This window comes from Nerophis lumbriciformis, linkage group LG32, assembly GCF_033978685.3.
Source record: "Nerophis lumbriciformis linkage group LG32, RoL_Nlum_v2.1, whole genome shotgun sequence".
In the NCBI taxonomy this organism is placed as follows: domain Eukaryota; kingdom Metazoa; phylum Chordata; class Actinopteri; order Syngnathiformes; family Syngnathidae; genus Nerophis; species Nerophis lumbriciformis.
The window spans coordinates 1571932-1579145 of NC_084579.2; positions in this window are offsets into that span (position 1 = coordinate 1571932).

The following is a 7214-nucleotide window of genomic DNA, read 5'->3' on the forward strand; positions in this document are numbered from 1 at the left end:
AACAAAACATTTTATTTGACCAAAATTGTATAAAAAACATTTTTTTTAAATAACAAAAATTAGAATATTAATTAAAAAAAAAAAAAAGATAATGATTTATATATAAATTGACAGATAGATCTGAAGTTGATCTAGAGATTCAAGCATTGCAAATAGAAGAAAAAAGTATGACATATATGAGTGGGACCCTTTTGGGTCCCTGAGAGTTTTAGTGGGATTTTCTTTTTAAAAACGGTCCATACTCAAAAATAGTAATGAATCAAAATCAATATTGTTATGAATTGGTGACTCATTTGAGGCTTCACATCAAAACAATGTATTTTGTCTTTTTGCAGGATTTTCTTGGACAAAAAGGAGGTCAAAACTAACTTTTATACGGACAGGAAGTTGTCAATAATGTTCATATTCTTCATGTTGCATGTAAACAAAACATTAAACAAATATATAATTGACAGATAGATATGAAGCTGATCTAGAGCTTTAAGCAATGAAAGTTAACGTCCCACTGGGGTGAGTTTTTCCTTGCCCGTATGTGGGCTTTGTACCGAGGATGTCGTTGTGGCTTGTGCAGCCCTTTGAGACACTTGTGATTTAGGGCTATATAAATAAAGATTGATTGATTGATTGATTAAAAAAAAAATTTTTTTTAAATATTTTTAACCCTGTTATGAAAGTTTTAGTGGGATTTTTTGTTAACGCTCAAAACATAATAATGAATCAAAATCAAATGTTATGAATTATTGACTTATTGATGGCTCACATTACTTTACATCAAATATGAAATACTTACTAGGGAAAATATTGCATATTTTGTGTTATTGCCAAAACAAAACATTTTATTTGACCAAAATTGTATAAAAAAACATTTTTTTTAAATAACAAAAATTATAATATTAATAAAAAAAATAAAAAAAATGATATATATATAAATTGACAGATAGATCTGAAGTTGATCTAGAGATTCAAGCATTGCAAGTAGAAGAAAAAAGAAGAAAAAAGTATGACATATTCTTAACCCTTATATGAGTGGGACCCTTTTGGGTCCCGAAGAGTTTTAGTGGGATTTTTTGTTAACGCTCAAAAAATAATAATGAATCAAAATCAAATGTTATGAATTATTGACTTATTGATGGCTCACATTACTTTACATCAAATATGAAATACTTACTGTGGAAAATATTGCATATTTTGTGTTATTGCCAAAACAAAACATTTTATTTGACCAAAATTGTATAAAAAACTTTTTTTTTTAAATAACAAAAATTATAATATTAATAAAAAAAATAAAAAAAATGATATATATATATAAATTGACAGATAGATCTGAAGTAGATCTAGAGATTCAAGCATTGTAAGTAGAAGAAAAAAGTATGACATATTCTTAACCCTTATATGAGTGGGACCCTTTTGGGTCCCTGAGAGTTTTAGTGGGATTTTTTGTTAACGCTCAAAACATAATAATGAATCAAAATCAAATGTTATGAATTATTGACTTATTGATGGCTCACATTACTTTACATCAAATATGAAATACTTACTGGGGAAAATATTACATATTTTGTGTTATTGCCAAAACAAAACATTTTATTTGACCAAAATTGTATAAAAAACGTTTTTTTTAAATAACAAAAATTAGAATATTAATAAAAAATTAAAAAAAAGATAATGCTATATATATATAAATTGACAGATAGATCTGAAGTTGATCTAGAGATTCAAGCATTGCAAGTAGAAAAAAAAAGAAGAAAAAAGTATGACATATTCTTAACACTTATATGAGTGGGACCCTTTTGGGTCCCTGAGAGTTTTAGTGGGATTTTCTTTTTAAAAACGGTCCATACTCAAAAATAGTAATGAATCAAAATCAATATTGTTATGAATTGGTGACTCATTTGAGGCTTCACATCAAAACAATGTATTTTGTGTTTTTGCAGGATTTTCTTGGACAAAAAGGAGGTCAAAACTAACTTTTATACGGACAGGAAGTTGTCAATGTTCATATTCTTCATGTTGCATGTAAACAAAACATTAAACAAATATATAATTGACTTATAGATATGAAGCTGATCTAGAGCTTTAAGCAATGAAAGTTTAAAAAAAATTTTTTTTAAATATTTTTAACCCTGTTATGAAAGTTTTAGTGGGATTTTTTGTTAACGCTCAAAACATAATAATGAATCAAAATCAAATGTTATGAATTATTGACTTATTGATGGCTCACATTACTTTACATCAAATATGAAATACTTACTGCGGAAAATATTGCATATTTTGTGTTATTGCCAAAACAAAACATTTTATTTGACCAAAATTGTACAAAAAACTTTTTTTTTAAATAACAAAAATTATAATATTAATAAAAAAAAATAAAAAAATGATATATATATAAATTGACAGATAGATCTGAAGTTGATCTAGAGATTCAAGCATTGCAAGTAGAAGAAAAAAGAAGAAAAAAGTATGACATATTCTTAACCCTTATATGAGTGGGACCCTTTTGGGTCCCGAAGAGTTTTAGTGGGATTTTTTGTTAACGCTCAAAACATAATAATGAATCAAAATGAAATGTTATGAATTATTGACTTATTGATGGCTCACATTACTTCACATCAAATATGAAATACTTACTGGGGAAAATATTGCATATTTTGTGTTATTGCCAAAACAAAACATTTTATTTGACCAAAATTGTATAAAAAACATTTTTTTTAAATAACAAAAATTATAATATTAATTAAAAAAAAGAAAAAGATAATGATATATATATAAATTGACAGATAGATCTGAAGTTGATCTAGAGATTCAAGCATTGCAAGTAGAAAAAAAAGAAGAAAAAAGTATAACATATTCTTAACCCTTATATGAGTGGGACCCTTTTGGGTCCCGAAGAGTTTTAGTGGGATTTTTTGTTAACGCTCAAAACATAATAATGAATGAAAATCAAATGTTATGAATTATTGACTTATTGATGGCTCACATTACTTTACATCAAATATGAAATACTTACTGGGGAAAATATTGCATATTTTGTGTTATTGCCAAAACAAAACATTTTATTTGACCAAAATTGTATAAAAAACATTTTTTTTAAATAACAAAAATTATAATATTAATTAAAAAAATAAAATAATGATATATATATAAATTGACAGATAGATCTGAAGTTGATCTAGAGATTCAAGCATTGCAAGTAGAAGAAAAAAGTATGACATATTCTTAACCCTTATATGAGTGGGACCCTTTTGGGTCCCTGGGAGTTTTAGTGGGATTTTCTTTTTAAAAACAGTCCATACTCAAAAATAGTGATGAATCAAAATCAATATTGTTATGAATTGGTGACTCATTTGAGGCTTCACATCAAAACAATGTATTTTGTGTTTTTGCAGGATTTTCTTGGACAAAAAGGAGGTCAAAACTAACTTTTATACGGACAGGAAGTTGTCAATAATGTTCATATTCTTCATGTTGCATGTAAACAACAACAGTTTGAATAAAGGACATTAAATAAGTTCATGTTGCATGTAAACAACAGCAGTTTGAATAAAGGATATGAAAGGGAATAAGCGGTAGAAAATGGATGGAAATAAGTTGAAAGTAAACATTCTACTGCTTTGGAACTGAAAAACATCAAAATGGCCGGCGTGTGTTTTCATGTTCAGTGTGAAAAAGTTAGGACGCCACAGATGATGTCAGAGAAGGAAGAAGGTCAGTGGTCATGTGACATAGATGCCCCGCCCCCGCAGCAGACATGTCTCAGCTAACTCCGCCCACTCCAGGCACCACTTCCTGTTTGGTGCAGCGTCAACGAGCGTGTTTGTGCTGCCAGCCTGACCTTTGACCTGTCTGGCTCGCCAGTCTTCAGCCTTCTGGAATCTTCTCTGCGAGCCAGGAATGATTTCCTCCAGCTGTGCATGTGTCACGTGACCCGCCTCTGCTCACACCTGCCATCCAGCCCGTCTGCTGGACTCTAGGCAGCCGGACTGGTCTGGTCCTAGTCTGGTCTGGTCCTGGTCCTGGTCCTGGTCCTAGTCTGGTCTGGTCCTGGTCCTGGTCCTAGTCCTAGTCTGGTCTGGTCCAGGTCTACCATGCATGCTCCTTCATGGCAGCTGTTGACATTCCGGGTCACGGAGAGGTCGCTTCCTTCAGATGTGCGGGTGGCGGACAGGAAGTGATTAGCGGTGTAATCGGGCCTTTCACAATAAAAGAGGCTCATTGAGCTGTCACATGAGTGTGCACGAGCTCACGTGCACTACAGAGTGACTGATACTGGATTCTGTTGCTTGGCGCCATCTTTAAAGTATGCTAGCTTTCACCTGGTGGCGTGCTAATGTTAGCATGCTAATGTTAGCATGCTAACGTTTTATGCTAGCATTGTAGCTAGTGTATAATTGTTTGGTTGTCACATGTTAAGGTGGTATTATTAAATGTTAAGGTGGTATTATTAAATGTTAAGGTGGTATTATTAAATGTTAAGGTGGTATTATTAAATGTTAAGGCGGTATTATTAAATGTTAAGGCGGTATTATTAAATGTTAAGGTGGTATTATTAAATGTTAAGGTGGTATTATTAAATAGGTCAGGGGTGTCCAACTCAAATGTGTCAGGCTTGTCCCTGACAGTTTGCTCAAGTTTTAGTTTTTCCTCAGTTTGTTTTATTTCCTGTCAGCGCTCTTATTTTGGTTCAGTTTCCTGTTTGTCTCTCTGAGTGCTGGCAAGTGGACAAGTGGACAAGTGGACAAGTAGACAAGTGGACAATCAGACAAGTGGACAAGTAGACAAGTGGACAATAGGGATGACGTCCCAGCAAACAGGAAGTGATGGCTGAAGATGATGAAGATGAGGATGAGTGTAAAAGGTGAAAATGTAAGTGAAGTGACTACACTCACATTCTAACTAGCATCACCTGATCTCATCACCATGACAACCTCCATGTTAACTATGGGATGGCAGGAATGTAAACATCAGCGCACTTTTCCTGCTCCTTTTTTTCACACAGTGTGTGTGTGTGTGTGTGTGTGTGTGTGTGTGTGTGTGTGTGTGTGTGTGTGTGTGTGGATTGCAAACACGCAGGAAAACGTTTAAATCCGGAATGGTTAGAAGCTGCGTGTCAAACATCTGAAGTCTCCTGAGTCACCACACTAATTGAAAACACACACACACACACACACACACACACACACACACACACACACACACACACACACACACACACACACACACACACCCACACACACACACACACACACACACACACACACACACACACACACACACACACACACACACACACACACACACACACACCCCTCAGGTTTGATTCCTGGCTGCAAGTGTGTTGGCATTAACGTGACATCGCTCACTTCCTGCAGCACATTTTCCACAGGAAGTTGTCTTATTTGATCCTTTTTTCCCGACGTCTTCTTCTTCTTCTCCTAATTCGAGCAGAAGCCAAAGCAAAGTGAGGAAGTGTCGGTGATTACTTTTGGTGCACTCGGCCTCGGAAACACACAAAGCATTCTGCAGCCTATCAACGGCCAGGCTTCAAAACAAAAGCACGGTTGTGAAACATTCCGCAGCCTGCAAACAGGCAGTCTTCAAAATAAAAGCGCGCCAGTAAAACACATGCCGCGGCCTGTAAACGGTCAGGCTTCAAAATAAAAGCACAGCAGTAAAACACATCCGTCAGGTTTCAAAATAAAAGCATGCCAGTAAAACACATTCTGCAGCCTGTCAACGGTCAGGCTTCAAAATAAAAGCACGCCAGTAAAAGACATCCTGCAGCATGTAAACAGTCAGGTTTCAAAATAAAAGCACGGCAATAAAACACATCTTGCAGCCTGTAAGCGGTCAGGTTTCAAAATAAAAGCATGCCAGTAAAACACATAATGCAGCCTGTAAAAGGTCAGGCTTCAAAATAAAAGCACAGCAGTGAAACACATCTGTCAGGCTTCAAAATAAAAGCACACCAGTAAAAGACATCCTGCCGCCCGTAAATGGTCAGGTTTCAAAATAAAATCACGCCAGCAAAACACATATTGCAGCCTTTGAACGGTCAGGCTTCAAAATAAAAGCACGGCAGAAAAACACATCCGTCAGGCTTCAAAATAAAAGCACGCCAGTAAAACACAACTTACAGCCTGTAAACGGTCAGGTTTCAAAATAAAAGCATGCCAGTAAAACACATTCTGCAGCCTGTCTACGGTAAGGCTTCAAAATAAAAGCACAGCAGTAAAACACATCCGTCAGGCTTCAAAATAAAAGCACGCCAGTAAAAGACATCCTGCAGCATGTAAACAGTCAGGTTTCAAAATAAAAGAATGCCAATAAAACACATCTTGCAGCCTGTAAGCGGTCAGGTTTCAAAATAAAAGCATGTCAGTAAAACACATCATGCAGCCTGTAAAAGGTCAGGCTTAAAAATAAAAGCACAGCAGTGAAACACATCTGTCAGGCTTCAAAATAAAAGCACGGCAGAAAAACACATCCGTCAGGCTTCAAAATAAAAGCACACCAGTAAAACACAACCTACAGCCTGTAAACGGTCAGGTTTCAAAATAAAAGCATGCCAGTAAAACACATTCTGCAGCCTGTCTACGGTCAGGCTTCAAAATAAAAGCACAGCAGTAAAACACATCCGTCAGGCTTCAAAATAAAAGCACGCCAGTAAAAGACATCCTGCAGCATGTAAACAGTCAGGTTTCAAAATAAAAGAATGCCAATAAAACACATCTTGCAGCCTGTAAGCGGTCAGGTTTCAAAATAAAAGCATGTCAGTAAAACACATCATGCAGCCTGTAAAAGGTCAGGCTTAAAAATAAAAGCACAGCAGTGAAACACATCTGTCAGGCTTCAAAATAAAAGCACACCAGTAAAAGGCATCCTGCCGCCCGTAAATGGTCAGGTTTCAAAATATAATCACGCCAGCAAAACACATATTGCAGCCTTTAAACGGTCAGGCTTCAAAATAAAAGCACGGCAGTAAAACACATCTGTCAGGCTTCAAAATAAAAGCACGCCAGTAAAACACAACTTACAGCCTGTAAACGGTCAGGTTTCAAAATAAAAGCATGCCAGTAAAACACATTCTGCAGCCTGTCTACGGTCAGGCTTCAAAATAAAAGCACAGCAGTAAAACACATCCGTCAGGCTTCAAAATAAAAGCACGCCAGTAAAAGACATCCTGCAGCATGTAAACAGTCAGGTTTCAAAATAAA